The sequence below is a fragment of the Lycium barbarum genome, chromosome 7, assembly GCF_019175385.1.
Source record: "Lycium barbarum isolate Lr01 chromosome 7, ASM1917538v2, whole genome shotgun sequence".
NCBI classification, from domain to species: Eukaryota; Viridiplantae; Streptophyta; class Magnoliopsida; order Solanales; family Solanaceae; genus Lycium; species Lycium barbarum.
The window spans coordinates 99,494,097-99,512,612 of record NC_083343.1 but is presented as its reverse complement, the minus strand read 5'-3'; the positions used below and the strand labels follow the sequence as shown (position 1 = coordinate 99,512,612).

The following is an 18,516-nucleotide window of genomic DNA, read 5'->3' as shown; positions in this document are numbered from 1 at the left end:
ACTTAATGGAGGTCTGAATCTAAATGATTCAGACCTTAGGTCATTAAGTGCATTTGCTTATTTTAAAATTTAAGCACTTATTATTAATCTAAATAAAGTTTTAACATCATTAAGATGTATTTTTATATGGATAATTTAATGCAAAGAAATGAGGGCTTAGTGTCCTATTTCTGATCCCTAGGTTTTAGGCTTTTAGCATATACATTTGGCGCCTATCATAGGATCCCAGCAGCGAATTTCTATGGGTGTGTTTGACAATCACTGATTATACTAGGTTGCGTATTTACTAGAGCATTAATTACACTACATAGTAATCACATGATATAATAATTATAAAAACATATTTGATTGTCATTATTAGAGACGGCTCAACGAAATTCGTGGTTTAAAGCCAAACCACAATAAGAGGCCTTAATTTATTAATAAAATCAATAATTTTTATTCGTTAACGATGTTGTACAGACCATCTTATAGGTATCTTTATCATTCACTCGGTTATTGCTAGCTCCCCCATTGGAGATATGAGATAACTCTATTCACAAAGGCTTGTGTTATATTTTTCAAGAAAAACACTCATTATTTTTTTATATTCCACATGCTGTAATAATATCAACTCAATTACCATTAAGTATATGTCAACATAATTTCATACATTTGTAATAGTTGTCCATTTAATTAAAAGTGAACAATACCTTCATCATCTTCTTATAAGAAAATAATCAGTTCTAAAAAATACTACAAAAGACTTTTTATTTTAAAAAGAACTATCAGTATTGTTATTAAATTATTCATTTTTATATATACATGTTTGTTATGAAATTTGAGCTATTTATCTGAAAATCCTCTATCAAATTTCAAAAAAAATAATAAAATCTTTTTAGTAGTAATATTATTGTGATATATAAAGTAATAAATTTTGGGGGGCCAAGGCAATTGCCTTAGCCGGCACTGGTCATCATGTAATCCAAAGCGTCATGTTTAATTGAACAAATTACACTTTCAGATATTTCATAAATTTAAGAATAAAAATTAATTATATAAAATTCAATAACCATTTTTTTTTCCAGATAAAGAAGTAAACGAACTTTAATGTGTGACAAACACATGTTTATATAAGATATATTAGTTATTATTTATAGTTAGATATTTAACTACATTATTTTCTTTGAAATAAAAGTATTTAATAATTATAAATTGATAACTAGTATCGTAAAAATAATTAATATCTTGACTATCTTCCAAATAAATAATATCTTAACCTAAAATAATTAATAAGAATTTCAATTACGAATTTAATTTTTTTACCAAGTCATATAAATATAATATAAATGTTTTGGTTTGTTGCACTTTTTAAATAACAAAAAGGTAGACATGAGTTTAGATTTTTTTTTTTGATAATAAGTATTTATAATACTCAATAAAAAAATAAGCTGGTAGAATATGAAATTGTGTTTAAAACCTAAAAAATAAAGAAAAATAGAAAACAAAGTGCAAAATATGAGAAATTGCAAAATTATGCGGAAGCATACCATAAGCAACATGTTGAAAGATTGAAAAATGAGAATGAGAGAAATGAAAGAGAAATAGTGTAAAAAAAGTAGTATTAATATATTTGATAAAATAAAAATAAAGAGAATTAGACATATTACCTTGACTTATAACTATTCAGTGTAATTACCATCAATTCTCACCTTTTCTCTCCAGAATTGGAGAGTGTGACCGCACTCCTCAATATGTCAACCTGTGCAATTACACCAATTACACATATATTCAATTTCATAAGTAGCTTTCTTTCTTTTTTATTTTTATTTTTTGCTTCGAAAAGGAAATGCATGTATTCAAGAAAGAATTTTTTTTCCCTAAAGAGAGAAAATTTGTTTGTGATTTAAAGGATACATGATTTGTTTTGTTATAAATGAATGAAATAAAGCCAATGATAATTATTATAATCAATTAGGTAAAAATATATAAAATGTTAAATAAGCTATAATAGAATAAATAAGACTGGGCTTTGTTGATCCTTGGAGCAAATCCTTCGTTGGTTTCCACCGGTGGAACAAATATTCACTCTGGCTCTAAGAAAATGTGATTTATTCCGGTGCAAAAGAATAAGTAGAATAGCTAATTGTAAAGACTGAATTGCAAAAGAATGAGTATAAGGGATTGTTATTCGATGCTCTTTTCAGGATTGTTAGGCTCCTTTTATAGTACAAATATATCAGCTCTTAAGCTGTGATTAAACTCCAATAATGACTAATAATGAATAATAAATGCGACTTTAATTCTAAATTGTAATTCTTGCTCCGTATCTGGACCGGTCATATAACGTTATTCTCCTATTAATGACCCGATGCTATTGTCTTTGTAAATTTACTCAAGATATCTCCAGGGCTTCTTACTCGAATTAAATGAGACAACTTGCAACGTTCCACCTTCTACTTCCATGAGTTTCAATATTGTATTGCCACGTATCGAGCTATATTTTGCCATGTATACAAAAGGCAGTCTAGGTTTGTACAGAATGGAACTGATTGCAAAGAGGCAGTTCCTAAACACTCTGCTATCAAATCAGGACCAATCCAGGTTAATATTATGAGGGATTAATTTTAATTGATTAAGGAGCAAAACTTACTGAAAATTACTTCCTCAAAATTACTTCCTCCATTTCAATTTTTGTGGGACGGAAGTTTGAAATTTGAAGACAAGTCCAAAAAGTAATGTAGAAATGGACTATTTATTTTCTTATGAACACTACATATGAATGGACCACGCATCAATGTGAAATAAAATTTGCAAGAAATTAACTTTGTGGTTGTAACTACAGAATATAATTTTATAAATTAAATTCAGCAAATAGCAATATCTCCATGTGGTGGTTCTTGGAAAAATTCAGAAGTTTCAGTTTGTCCTGTTGCAATTTTCTGATATATTCCATGATTTGTTTGGTAGTTAGTACAGATGAGATGAATGCTGGTGACCAGTGATCATCATCCACGAATTATGGGTGCTCGTTGTCACTGTCCAGCCACACACACAAATTAGCAGATAACTTTCAGTTTGCTTATGTCTGCTCTTACATCACCTATTTGTCTATCAAACTCAAAATTACAACCATCACAGAAGCTTTCTCTTCAAATCATAATTAATAAATATTATTAGGAGTAAAAAAGCCATCTTCGATAAGAAGAAAATCACGCCGCAAGAAGAGTAAAGATAATACAAAAACTTTACACATGTAAATCGTAAATCTCGAGTAAAGTATTCAAGAGATATACTCTAAAATAAGAACAACTCTCTTTTAAAACACATCTCAATTAAGGGACGGAACTATGTAGAGCTTAGGAAAATTGAATCTCCTTCGTTAGAAAAAATATTCCGTGCAAATAGGGCAAAAACGAGATCTTTTTTCTAGCTTAGAGCATCTTATTTGCTTCACTTTCTACTTATCAATACCATTATTTTATTAGGCATAATACATAAATATGCCCTCAAACTTGACCTCAGTTGGCAAGTATGCGCTCCAACTTGACTGTGTACAAATAGGCACTTCAACTTGTCTCCACTTTATCAGTTGAACAGTATTCTAACTTACAAAATGACTATCTAGACCTCAACTGGTATAAAGTACACCTCGAAATTTATGTGTCACATCAGCATTTATGTTCACGTGTTCAACTTTATACAAGTTGAGGTGTCTACTTGTGCATACCCAAAATTGGAGGGCATACTTGCCGGCTGAAGCCAAGTTAGAGGACTTATTATGAATGTCATTTCATTACTCCACCACGTGGGATCATATTTGTTTACCCCGGATTTCGGTAACAATTAAATTTGTAAGTGGGGTATAGGATATGTGAGTGAATTTTAATCTATTTGGTTGGTGTGAAATGCCTATGGATTTGCTTGTTGCAATATATATATATACATATATGTGTGTGTGTTATTGCTGTGGGAATGTGTATTGTGATTTATGCCAAATATATATATATTAAGTAATATATTATATTGAATGAATAAGTAAAGCTAAAGAAGAACACCACAAAATCCGGACCAAAATCTGAGAGAGAGAGAGAATTTCAATATATTTGACTATTACAATGTTGAGATCTGAAAAAAGCTAACCCTAAAAAGGGGAAGAATGTCCTTTATTTATAGGTATGCCTTATGGACCATGAATACAACACAAAAACCCTTATGAATAAAGAAACCCTAAAAAAAATAAGATAGGACTGTACGGTCTGACACCCGTACGGTCGTCAGTGCAAATGGCAGAACGGTTTCCTGACGCGTGGCAACATCACAACCGGTAAATCGGACCAACGGACACGTTGATCTTGGATCGGTGTACCCGGACCAATGAACACGCTTTTCCTGTCTCGGGTCAATTGTATCCGGTATGATACCCCGGTGTGAAGAAAAGACCGAACATGCTCGTGCTCATTTGGACTTACCCTCTGCTCCGGATTCACCGGTCACACATTGACCCGGTTTTTACCGTATACAGATAGTCCCCATACTTTCCGGATCGTAGTTTTATCGGAGTAACGGGAAGTTGGTAAGTCCCAAAACCGGTGGTTCCATAAGCTCATTCTTATCTTCAAATTTGGCGGGAACAATTATGTCACGTCCTTCAGACTTCGGCCACGTGTCTCGTCCCGAGTGGTTGACCTCGGGAATCACCTTAACCCACGTCGCTTCAAATCACGTCTCATTAATTATGGGACACAAGTCGCCTCCCGATTGGTCATCCTCTGTAACCGCTATAGTGGAACGTCTATATAAGGCTCAAAGCAGCTCATTTTTTCACTTTCACTTTCACTTCTCATTCTCTACTTCTTACTTCTTTGCTTATTTGATCTTAAAAGCCTCTTTGTTATCTTCTTCATTTGCTCTGAATCTTCAAGGTTTTTTGCATCATTCAACTGCCTCATTAATCTTTCTAATATTCCTCTTTCATTGTTTCGTTCTTGTCTCGACTCTTTCATCTGCCTCTTCAAATCCTCAAATTTTCATACCCATTCTTTTATCTTTAAAATGTCAGCCAACACCGATTCTGCTTCCCAGGACGTGCCCTCGGTTTCTTCTCCTGGAGCCGAGTCTGTTTCAAAACCCAAAGGTAAGACCTTTGTGGACCCGACTGCCTCGGACATAATACCGTCCAGACCTAATTACAACCATGAATTTGACGTTAAGAAGCCATCTCTTATCGCGGATAGGGGTTTCGACATAAGGCGATACTCTTCGTCTATTACGGAGGATCTCCTCCCTCAGGTCCGGGTCGATTGTGGATGGGATAAGCATCCGGTGCAAGTGTTCGCCCTCGGGCCCGACGAGTCCATTACCGACTACAGAGAAGGTTTCCTATACGTTTACACGTATCCGTTCACCCTCAAATTCGATCCTCCAATTGACCCGGTTATTCTCGAGATATGCCGGACGTATAACGTGACCTTGGCCCAAATTGGGTCGATTATCTGGAGGATCATGGACTGCCTCCGCCTATTGGCCAATAACGCAAAAAGGGAATTCATGTTGGCGCACTTCATCCGGTTGTATTCCCCGAGAATCTTCCGAGGGGGTGTGATAAAGGTCGCCAAACGAGGCCGGAACCCAATTCTTTCCAAACTCACCGAGGATAGAGATCGAGGATGGTTGGAACGTTATGTCCGGGTAAGGACCGCAGACATTATTCCGGTTGATCACATGCCCTTTCTGAAAAAGTAGAACAATAGACGTAAATTTCTCAATTGTCTTCCCTCTATAATTGTCTTTCCTCTATACTTTGTCCAAATTTTCCCCCTTACACGCATATGTGAATTTTTTATTTTTTTTTAGCCAAGGCATGGATACTTTCAGCTGTTCGGAACCTCCCCGAGTGGGTCGAGGCAATCATTATCCAACACCCTCATGGTGAACGGACATGGGGGGACCTGTCCCATGGCCGGTGGGTCGACCAAAATCATGGTAATCTTCCCCTTGTTTCAGTACTTATTGCATCCTCCCATTTTGCTTTTTCTTTCTATAACTCCTTTGGTATTTAGGCTTGCCCAAGGGCTCGGTGGAGCCATGACCCGAACCAACGGCCGAACCTGCCGCATCGGCTCCTGAATTTGATACGGCAGGGGCATCCCGACTCATTGCTGCAGCTAGAAACAGACAGAGAAAGCCCTCGACCAAAGGGCAGAAACAAAAGAAGAGGCCGAGGCGTGATGTTCGGACCCTGAGAGATGAGTCGGAGTCCGATATTATGATTCAAAGGGTTGGTGTGGGCCTCTTCGTCGCCTCTATTCTGGAGGAAGAAACTACCATTCCGCCCTCGCTTAAAGCTAAGGAAGGAACTTCCATCCTGACCCCGCACACAGGTGGGGAAGAAGATGTTCTTTTTCCGATTCCTCTAAGGTCCATTGAATTTATCGATATTTCAGGTAATGCTTCGCCCGAAGAGGCACCCTTGATGAAGAGGCCTAGAAGATCTGGACCATCTTCGGACATCGAGGCCGAACAAAGGGCAGAATCAGCCCCGGATAACGAGGCTACAATGGTTACCAGCCCACTGCCCGGTGGCGACCAAGCTACTACATCCGAGGCACCCGCATCTACCGAGGTTGCTGGAGCCGTTCCAGCTTCTCCTACTCCTGCATCGAGGTCCGATAACCTGGACGACATGTTCTCGGATATCCCTCCTGCAACCGGGGAAGCAGCTTGGGTTCGGACACCTTCATATTCCTCAAGCCACGAGGGCGGCTAGCCGGTCCATCGAAACGGGTGAGAGGGATTCCCTTGTAGGTATTTTCCCGGCCCCCATTGTAGAACCGAGAAGGATGAGGTCGGCCGTGATCACCGTCCCCGAGGATTGTAGCTTTTTATCCCAGCCTGTGGGAGTAGCAAGTTATCTAAGGCCTCTCATTTCGGATTCAGATAAGAGAAAGATGGCGGGGGTTCCTTGGCAGTGCCTTATAAACGAAGGCATGCATGTGGGTAACCGGGTAAACTTTACGCTCATCTTTCCATAATATTGATGTGCGATTTTCGACTCTTTTTTATTCAATTTATTAACTCGATTTGCTTCTTCTTCTGCAGAGTTTTATGCTCGTTAATGAGGGCTTTGTCCGTGCCCAACACGAGGTTGACGACTTAAAGGGCCAGCTGGATGCCCAAGGCCGAGAAACGAAGAAGTTCCAACTCCTCCTGCAGGAGAAAGAAAATCAGCTGAGCCGGGCCGATGCTCTTCCCAACTTTCAATCTGAGCTCGAAGCGGCAAAGGCCGAAAACCTTCGCTTGAAGGCCGAGTTGGCCGATATGGTTGAAAAGAACCTGCTCCTTGAGGCAGATAATGCTGGTCTTAACCAAGACAATGCCCATTTTATTATGAGGCTTGGTGAACTCGAGACCACTATTTCCCAACTTCGGAGTGAACTTGACTCGGTCAAGGCCGATGCTGTGAGGATGGCAGAAAGGCATCATCAGCTTGAATCCGAGAGTGCTAATGACAAGGAGAAGTTGAGGGTGACCGAACAGAAAGCCAAAACTCGAGCTCGGATTAGTGACGAGCTCAAGAGCAAGCTCGAGAAGGCTGTAGAGGCCAATGATGTGCTTCAAGCTGAGCTTGAGTCGGCTAATCAAATTCAAATAGTTCTTCTTGAAGAGAGATCCGAACTAGAGGCTAAATTAAAAAAGTTGAGGTCGACTTAGAAGAGTCTCTCAAATACATGAAGACTGCCGAGGCTCATTCTACGATTCTGATCGAGTATGAGCGGTGGAAATCCCAGAGGTTTACCCTCGAAAAGGTTGAAAAAGGGTTAGGGGACCTCCAGGCTCGGATACTCGAAGCCAAAGAAATCGAGGAGAGGGCCAAGAAGGCTCTCGATGCTGACTCTGAAGATTCCGAGCAAACGGTTTCCGAGAACTCCGGTTCCAACCATACCGGGTAGATCAGGGCCTGTACGAGCCTTTATTTTGTTTTTGCTTTTGACTTGTGTGAAAATTCCAAATGTAAAGACTTAGTTTATATATGAAATGCGTATTTCCCTTTTGGCTATTGTTTTCTTCCTTCCTTTATCCGAATGTATGTTATGACATTTGCCTTAATCGTTTGTCCTGTAAGGAATAATCAAAGGTTTGGAGCCACTTCTTTTGTCCGAATTGCGGCTGTCTTAACTCATTGAGTATTGGTTTTTATTTCGTTCAGTAGGTTTTTGATCGAGGATTTTATCGAATGATTTTCTCGCAGGGCTTATTTATGCTTCGTGAATTCAGACGTCTCCGAATCACGTTGGGCATTTTGGGTCGAGGTTTTTAAATCGTTTTTAACCTTTTCCGACTGTTTATGTATAATAGATTAGGTTCGGATACCTGAATCCTTGCCTTTGTCAAGTTTTAAGACGACAGTCCCCACTCGAGGGTGTTAAAAGATTTTGGGCTCGGTTTATCTCGACCTTGCTGCCTTTGCCAAATTTTGATAATAACTCCCGGCATAGGGTATTTAATACAAAGACGTGTCCGAGATGTATGTTTTCATAATGCTTTCTTATATAGCCAGTGTCTGTATATACATAAAATGGGAATTTCATCCGTTTCCTTCTGTTTTTGCGGTAGCAAATACTAAGTGGACACGATTCATTTTTTATCGTTTGGTACTTACATCGAAACCTAACACAGAAGGTCCGGGTTTACACAAAAATAAGACATAAAATTTCGAGGGCCTTTTTGGGGGAGCACTTAGTAGTGTTTCTTCATTTCTTTGGTGAGTTGAACTCATTCTACCTTTCCGGGATATGCCTTGATATGGTCCCCTAGTGTTTACCCAAGAAGCATGATAGGGTAAGCATTATTAAGTCCCCACTCGATGGGCAAACCCTCCGTTTCCGGGTACTTTGCCTTGTTTTCATAAAGTAACACGCTGTACTTGTTGCCTCGTTAAAAACCTTGTCGGAAAACCCACTTCGGGACAAAACCGTACTAAGGAAAAGAGTGCAACACGTGTTTTCAAACCTAACTTCATTCGGTACTACTTCTGCAAAAAAAAAAAAAAAAAAAAAAAAAGGTTAATAAAAGATGATCACAAGGGTAGGCATCCATACCTTAGCAATAGTATTTCTTCAAATGAGCCACATTCCAGTTATTATGCAACCGTTGCCCGTCCATGGATTCCAGTTGGTACGATCCTTTGCCTGTTACTCCGGTTATCTTGTACGACCCTTCCCAGTTCGGATCCAACTTTCGATCATTGGGATTCTTGGTGTTCAAAGTAACTTTCTGAAGCACCATCATTGGCCCTCTAGTTGTAGTATCTCTCCATTCTCTGTTTCTGAGCTACTATATGGACCAACGTATTTTCACGTAGTTCGTCCGCTAGGTCGAGTTTTACGGCCCTGGCCTCCTCGTTTGACCCGCCGGTAGCGTATTTGAATCGGAGGCTCGGTTCGCCAACTTCTACGGGGATCAGAGCTTCGGCCCCGTAGACCAACGAGAAAGGTGTTTCTCCCGTGCTTGATTTTGACGTAGTTCTGTAAGCCCATAATACCTCCGGCAGCATTTCCCTCCATTGATGTTTCGATGTTTCAAGTCTTTTCCTTAGATTGTGAATTATTGTTTTGTTAGTGGATTCCGCCTGTCTGTTTGCACTCGGCTGATACGGAGTCGATACTATCTTTTTGATCTTCAACCCTTCGAGGAAACTATTGACCTTGCTGCCAACGAACTGAGGGCCGTTATCACAAGTTATTTCGGCCGGGATGCCCAAACGACACATGATATGGTCCCATATGAAGTCAACAACCTCCTTTTCTATAATCTTTTCGAAGGCCTGCGCTTCAACCCATTTTGAGAAGTAGTCAGTCATAAATAGAATGAAATGAGCCTTACCTGGTGCCCATGGCAGAGCACCGACGGTGTCCATTCCCCACTTCATGAATGGCCACGGCGATATCACCGGGTGTAGCAAATCCCCGGGTTGATAGATCATCGAGGCATGAATATGACACCCTGTCGCAATTCCGGACAAAATTCTTCGCATCATCCTCCATCCGGTTCCAATAATAATCGGCTCTGATAATTTTTTGAACCAAGGCTTCCGCACCGGAGTGATTACGGCAGGTACCCTCGTGGACTTCTCTCATCACATAATCTGTTTCTTCGGGACCCAAACACTTGGCCAGAGGTCCGAAGAAAGACCGTTGATACAATTGACTGTCTATTAAGCAGAACCAAGCTGCTTTGGTCCGGAGTGATCGTGATTCTTTTGGGTTGCTCGGGAGTTTCCCATCTTGTAAGTAGTCGATGTATCTGTTGCTCCAATCCCAAGTTAGACCCATTGTGTTTAACTCAGCTTGCTCGTTTTCTACCGCCGAATTCATCAATTGCACTACGGTACCGGGGTTGATTTCCTCCGCTTCGACTGAAGAGCCCAAATTGGCCAATGCATCGGCTTCGTTATTCTGCTCCCTGGGTAAATGTTGCATAGTCCATTCTTTAAACTGGTGTAATATCACCTGAGTTTTCTCTAAGTATCTTTGCATACGCTCATCCTTAACCTCGAAGACGCCATTCACCTGGTTAACGACCAAGAGGGAGTCGCATTTTGCTTCGACTATTTCGGCTCCCAGACTCCGAGCCAATTCCAAAGCTGCAATTATAGCCTCATATTCGACTTAATTGTTGGTCAATTTTATAGTTCTAATCGTCTGTCTAATGGCATCACCGGCAGGGGTCTTAAGAACAATGCCCAACCCGGAACCTTTTACGTTCGAAGCCCCGTCTGTGTGTAGAGACCAGATACCCGAAGCCTTTCCCGAGGTTAGCAAAAGTTATCTCTTGACCTCGAGAATCATGGTGGGGGTAAAGTCTGCCACAAAATTGGCTAAGATTTGAGACTTAATAGCTATTCTAGGATTATACTCGATATCATATCCGCTAATCTCTACGGCCCATTTTGTCAGTCTACCTAATAACTTCGGTTTATGCATGACATTTTTTAGTGGGTAAGTAGTTACTACACATATCAGATGGCATTGAAAGTAAGGTTTCAGCTTTCTTGACGCATTTACCAATGCTAAGGCCAACTTTTCGAGGTGTGGATAACGAGTCTCTGCATCCCCTAAAGTCCTACTCACATAATATATTGGGAACTGCGTACCTGCTTCTTCCCGGAACAAAACACCGCTTGTCGCTACCTCGGACACGGCAAGGTATAGAAACAACTGTTCGTCTGCCTTCGGTGTGTGCAGCAGAGGCGGGCTCGATAAGTACCTTTTTAATTGCTGCAAAGCCTTTTGACATTCCAGTGTCCAGATGAAGTCATTCTTTTTTCTCAGTAATGAGAAGAAATGGTGACTTTTATCCGAAGACCTCGAAATGAAATGGCTCAGTGCTGCTATCCTTCCGATGAGCCTCTGCACGGCCATGACGTTGTTCACCACCTCAATATCCTCAATGGCTTTGATCTTGTCCGGGTTAATTTCAATTCCCCGGTTCGACATCATGAAGCCCAAAAATTTGCCTGATCAGACACCGAAGGCACATTTCTCCGGGCTAACCTTCATGTTATATTTGCGAAGTACATTGAAGGTATCCTGCAAATGTTTCAAATGGTCATCTGTTTCCAGGGACTTGACTAGCATGTCATCAATATAAACTTCCATTGTTTTCCCTATCTATTCTTCGAACATTCCATTAACTAGGCGTTGGTAAGTTGCTCCAGCATTTTTTAACCCGAATGGCATGACATTATAATAGTAAGTCTTGTATTGGGTAATAAAGGATGTTTTCTCTTGATCCTCCGGGTGCATCCGGATTTGGTTGTACCCAGAGTAAGCATCGAGAAAACTTAACATCTCATTCCCAGCCGTTGAATTGATCATTCGATCGATGTGAGGCATCATAAATGAATCCTTCGGGCATGTTTTGTTCAGATCCTTATAGTCAACACACATTCTAAATTTATTACCTTTCTTTGGCACCACCACTACATTAGCTAGCCAGTCCGGATATTTTACCTCCCGGATAGAGCCTATTTTTAAAAGCTTTATTACCTCCTCTTTTATGAAGGCATGTTTTGGCTCGGCCATTGGTCTCCTTTTCTGCTTCACCGGGGGGATTTTCCTATCAAGGCTGAGCTTATGAGTCATGACTTCTGGTGGCACACCTGTCATGTTTATATGGGACCATGCAAAACAATCAACATTCATTTGAAGAAATTTGATTAACTTGTTCCTGAGCTCCGAGGTTAACCCCGTGCCTAGGTATACCTTTCTATCCGGTAGGTGTTCAAACAAACTGACTTGCTCCAGTTCCTCCACGGTAGATTTGGTTGCATCCGAGTCATCCGGTAATATAAACGATCTAGGCACGCCAAAATCTTCCTCTTCACCAGCCGGGTTCGATCCCTTCTGCTCCGCTTTCAAACCCATATTTTTTAATTGCTATTTGGTGTCCTTACCTCCGTTGGATTCATCATCTCTTTGTTCCGGCTTTTTTGGCAAAAAGGGTACTTCCTCGACCGCGAACATTTCCCTTGCTGCGAGCTGTTCGCCTCGGATAGTTTTTATCCCCTCCGGAGTCGAGAACTTCAGCAACTGGTGTAGTGTTGATGGTATCGCCCTCATGCTATGAATCCACGGTCTGCCGAGTAAAGCATTATACTTCATATTTCCCTCGATGACGTAGAATACCATCTGCTGTATGGTGCCGTCAATGTTGACCGGCGAAGAAATTTCACCCTTCGTTGTTTCGCTTGACATATTGAACCCGCTGAGTACTCGGGCTACCGGTACAATCTGTTCGAGTAGCCTCAGCTGTTCTACCACTCTGCACCGGATGATGTTGGCCGAACTACCTGGGTCAATCAATATATGTTTAACTTGTGATTTGAAAATAAGGAAAGAAATTACCAATGCATTATTGTGCGGTTGAATGATGCCTTCTGCATCCTCGTTACTGAAGGAGATGGAATCCTCGGGTACATAGTCCCGGTTGCGCTTCTCTCGTACAATTGAAACCTTTGTTTGTTTCATCATCGACCTTCGTGGAGCATCTGTTCCCCCAATTATCATATTGATTACATGTTGAGGTTCCACCGGCTCTGCACGCTTGTGACTCTCCTTTTCTTTGTAGTGGTTTTTGGCTTGTTCACTCAGGAATTCTCGAAGGTGGCCATTCTTCAACAAACGAGCCACCTCCTCCCTTAATTGACGACATTCTTCAGTTCTGTGCCCATGGGTCTCATGATATTCACACACCACGCTCGGGTCTCGTTGACCGGGTGGTCATCTAGCCTCCGTGATATGGCCGATAACTGAGATGAGGTCTGAGGTGTTGATGCTAAAGTTGTACTCCGATATCCTCGGTACATATTTGTTGCTAACCGAACTCCCAGCATCACTTCTAAATGATAGGCCTCGACTGTTTGACGGGCGTTCAGCCCGTTTATCACCCCTACAGGAGAAGTGACTGGGGCCGACCCTCGATATTTTCGACCCGAAGCTCGGTTTTTCTGAATGAGAATATGGCCGGTACCTTTCCCTCGATAGTCGCGTCTCCGGCTCGTAATTTTTCCTCGACCGCTCAGAGCTTTTGCTCATATTTATAGGTCCCGGGGGAAGTTCGAGTTGGTCATCCTCTACCCGAATCTTTGATTCGTATCTGTTATGAACGTCTGCCCAGGTTACAGCCTCATACTCCAACAAGTTTGAATGAAGCAGTTGAGCTCCGAGGGTTAAGCCCTTTGGTAAAAGCTTGTGCAGCCCATTCTTCCAGAACCGGAGGGAGCTCCATCGATTCCCTTTGGAAGCGGTTCACAAATTCCTGTAACAACTCATCGTCCCTTTGGGCTATTCGGAAGATGTCCGCCTTCCGGGCCTGCACCTTCTTAGCTCCGGCATGGGCTTTGATGAACGCATCTGCGAGCATTTCGAAGGAAGCGATGGAATGCTCGAGCAGATGGTCATACCAGGTCAACGCTCCTTTCGATAGTGTTTCCCCAAATTTTTTCAACAACACGGACTCAATTTCATCCTCTTCGACATCATTTCCTTTTATGGTACAGGTGTACGAAGTCACGTGCTCCTGCGGGTCCGTTGTACCATCGTATTTCGGGATATCCGGCACCTTGAACCTTTTCGGGATTAACTTCGGAGCCGCACTAGGAGGGAAAGGCCTTTGAATATACCTCTTTGTACCTTTCCACCCTGTTCTCCGTTGAATCTACCCACTTTGCTAAGGTCTCGAGCATCTTTAGAACTTTGGTGGACGATCCTGCTCCGGATCCATTACTCTCGACTATCCGTGTTTCATCCCTCCTTGGTTCGGTGACCCCTTTTAACCTTACCGGAGCTGCCTTGTCGTTTTTGCTCTGCAGCTGAGCTATTGCAATCCCCTATTCGGCTATGACGGTCCCCTGTTCCTGCAACATTTCAAATATTAAACGTAAGTTAATCTCATCCGGAGTATCCGGTGTTTTCCGGCCTTGAGCCCGGGATAAAGTAATTGAGTTATAAGTGTTCAAGGGATCGGTGGCTAGAAAGGCGGCATTCTCCTGATTCACAGTATTCTGTTGGTTGAGGCCTTCTCTCGAATCAACACAGTTTGGGTCAATTGGATCTGCACGTAGGTTTCATAACCCACTGTTGTTCTCGTTTTCAGCCACAATTTCATTGTTGTTGACATGACCGGACTGTCCGCTGCTTGCCATTTTGTCTGTTTTTTGCGGAAATTAGTAGGTTCCTCGATCAAATTCCTAGAAGCAAATATTAAAAAAAACCACTATTATCCTAGCCCCACGGTGGGCGCCAAACTGTTTACCCCGGATTTCGGTAACAATTAAATTTGTAAGCGAGGTATAGGATATGTGGGTGAATTTTAATCTATTTGATTGGTGTGAAATGCCTATGGATTTGCTTGTTGCTCTATATATATGTGTGTGTTATTGCTGTGGGAATGTGTATTGTGATTGGTGATTTATGCCAAATATATATATTAAGTAATCTATTATATTGAATGAATAATTAAAGCTAAGGAAGAACACCACAAAATCAGGACCAAAATCTGAGAGAGAGAGAGAGAGAGAGAGTTTCAATATATTTGACAATTACAATGTTGAGATCTGAACAAAGCTAACCCCAAAAAGGAGAAGAATGTCCTCTATTTATAGGTATGCCTTATGGGCCATAAATATAGCACAAAAGCCCTTATGAATAAAGAAACCCTAAAAAAGATAGGGTAGGACTGTACGGTCTGACACCCGTACAGTCGTCAGTGCAAATGCCAGAACGGTTTCCTGACGCGTGGCAACATCGCAACCGGTCAATCGGACCAACGGACACGTTGATCTTGGATAGGTGTACCCGGACCAACGGACACGCTTTTCCTGTCTCGGGTCAATTATATTCAGTACGATACCCCGATGTGAAGAAAAGACCGAACATGCTCGTGCTCATTTGGACTTACCCTCGGCTCCGGATTCACTGGTCACACATTGACCCGGTTTTTACCGTATATAATATTGGGTATGTTGTATAAACTTTGACATAAATAATGTTTCGGTATAGGGTTGAAATTATTACCTTAGGTGACGTCTCCGTCTTTATAAGCTTTTGTTCTTACGTCCCTGTCTGTCTTGGATAAGACAAAAGAAAGAGAAACTCGTAAGGAGGCGTAGCCTCCAAGTAACAAAAGAAAACAAAAATTGAAATACAATAAAGTACACCACAAAAATTCCTTTCCCCCCAAGGCTTTCTGCCAAGCATTTTCATATAAAAAAAGCAATGCTGAAACGCGGGTAACATATCGTAACAAATCAAGATTCTCCAATCTCTCATTTTGAGTAAAATGGCAGTTCTTACTTATCATGATGAGCAACCACATTTTGTGCTTTTTCCTTTCATGGCACATGGCCACATGATCCCTATGATAGACAGCTCGTTTATTGGCACAAAGAGGTGTTATTGTCACAATTCTTTTGACATCTTTAAATGCCATTAGGTTCAATAGTGTCATTGCTCGTGCCATAGAAACAGGACTAAAAATTCATGTAATTCATCTCGATTTTCCAAGCTTAGAGGCAGGGCTACCAGAAGGATGTGAAAATTGTGACATGCTTCCATCAATAGATATGATGAAGAATTTCTTTATTGCTACTCAAATGCTTGAGACACAAGTGGAAGAGTTGCTTCAAAATTTGAAACCATCACCAAATTGCCTAATTTCTGATATGTGCTTTCCTTGGACGACAAAAGTCGCCAAGAAAAATTAATATCCCTAGGATTGTTTTCCATGGGATGTGAAACTTTTCTTTGTTGTGCTTACACAATTTGAGAGATTGGAAGTTGTTGGAGAGTATTAGTTCTGATACTGAGTACTTTTCAGTGCCTGGACTTCCTAACAAAGTTGAAGTGACCAAAGCTCAATTAAAAGCCATAGTGGATCCAAGCAATCCTGAATGGAGAGAATTTGGAGACAAAATGAAGGAGGCAGAGGATCAAGCTTATGGAATAGTGGTGAATAGCTTTGAGGAGTTGGAACCAGAATATGTGGAAGGAATGAAAAAGGCCAAAGGTAATGACCATCTTATCTAGAAAATTATAAGTTGTTTTGAGGGCATAATTTTAAGATATAATGGTCAAAAACATACCTGCGCTATTATTTTTTCGCAAATTTCACACCCCAACTAGTAGTTCTTTCCTTTTTTTACCTGAACTATCACAATTTATGTATTAAAACACACCTAGTTAAGTAGAGTGATAGTTCAGGTAGGGAAAGGGAACAACTGATAGTTGTCCTCGTCAGCTTCTAGGTTTGTTTTAATAAATAAATGATGATAGTTCAAATAGGAAAATGGAATAACTAATAGTTAGGGTGTAAAACTAGCGAAAAAAAGATAGTTCAAGCGGTTTTGACCATTAACTCTAATTTTAACTAGTTAACCATGTTATGTTTTACCACGTGTGAGCCTAATTTTTTTTTTTACCAAGCATGTGAAAATATTTTATGCTTATGAGTGGCAGTGTGATTTTTAAATTAGTAGCTCCATATACTCTGATATAATGTTCAAGTGATTATCTTATCTAGAAGCTTAAATTAATTGTTATAGAGAGCATATTATTTATTAATTTAGTTATATTATGTCTAAACAGGTAACAAGGTTTGGACAATTGGTCCTGTTTCGTTATGCAACAAAGATAAACTAGACAAAGTTGAAAGAGGAAACAGGGCCTCAATTGGTGAACAACACTGCCTAAAATGGCTTGATTCTAGGGAACAAGACTCTGTGCTCTTCGTTTGTCTTGGAAGTCTATCGCGCTTGCCAACATCACAAATGATAGAACTTGCACTTGGCTTAGAGTCATCTAAACGACCCTTCATATGGGTCGTTAGACATATATCACATGAATTTAGGAAATGGTTAAATGAAGAGAACTTTGAGGAAAGAGTTCAAAGACAAGGGATTCTAATCCATGGTTGGGCACCACAAGTACTAATATTATCGCACACTTCGGTCGGGGGATTCCTGACACATTGTGGATGGAATTCGAGCATAGAAGGGATATCTGCTGGTGTGCCAATGATTACTTCGCCATTATTTGCCGAGCAGTTTTGCAACGAGAGTTTCGTTGTGAATGTACTCAAGACAGGAGTGAAAGCTGGCATGGAGAATGCAGTAATGTTTTTAGAGGAAGAAAAAGTGGGTACACAAGCGAACAAAGATGACATTAAGATGGTCATTGAAAGAGTAATGGGTGAAGAAGAGGAAGCAAAAACGAGAAGAGAAAAAGCTAAAAAGCTTGGAGAAATGGCAAGAAAGGCTATGGAGGAAGGGGGTTCTTCACACCTCAATTTGACAAAACTAATACAAGATGTCACAAAGCAAGCAAATTTTGGGGGTGTAAAGTCTAGCTAATGCTTCTTGATTTAGTATAAATGCAATGTACGTAAATTTTGGAAAATCTATGTTAAATCTAGTGTTCATTTATGAAAATCCAATTATGATCAAATATTATTTGTCGAATCTAATAAGTCTGATAAAATCAGCTAGATTGTTAAATACTTTAGGAAATTAGATCACGATGAAATAATCATTTCTCAAATCTCCTAGAATTAATTAGTACTGATAGATGAATATAATTGATCATTTTGGTACCAAACTTTATATGGTATTAGTGTAACTTTATTCTTGTGTTGTTTATCACTAAAACAAATATTGATTAGACAACATCACCCAGCTTCAAAAATAGAAGTCGAGAGTTCTATTAACGAAGTTCTGGCAGAGAAAACCACGAACCAAGGCACGATTCTCCTTATTTGTATTTTCAACTTACTTCTCATAGGCTGAGTGACAACAACTACTTGAATTACACAATCTCTCTCTCTCTTTTTTTTTTTTTTTGACGATTAATAGTCAAAGAAAACTTGGGCTCCTAATCGAAGAGACGAGAAAGCCTGAATCGGGCGACCCGAAAATGAGTGCCTAGAGGTCAAAAAATTCATTGGTAATCACTTGGCTAGTAAACTCCATGGAACTTGCTG

The 18,516-nt window shown here is 40.4% G+C and overlaps 1 pseudogene; it reads left to right on the top strand.

The window, feature by feature from the left end:
- The first annotated feature begins 15,719 nt into the window (after positions 1 to 15,719).
- On the top strand, positions 15,720 to 17,984 carry LOC132603630 (UDP-glycosyltransferase 73C4-like; annotated as a pseudogene).
- The last annotated feature ends 532 nt before the right edge of the window (positions 17,985 to 18,516 follow it).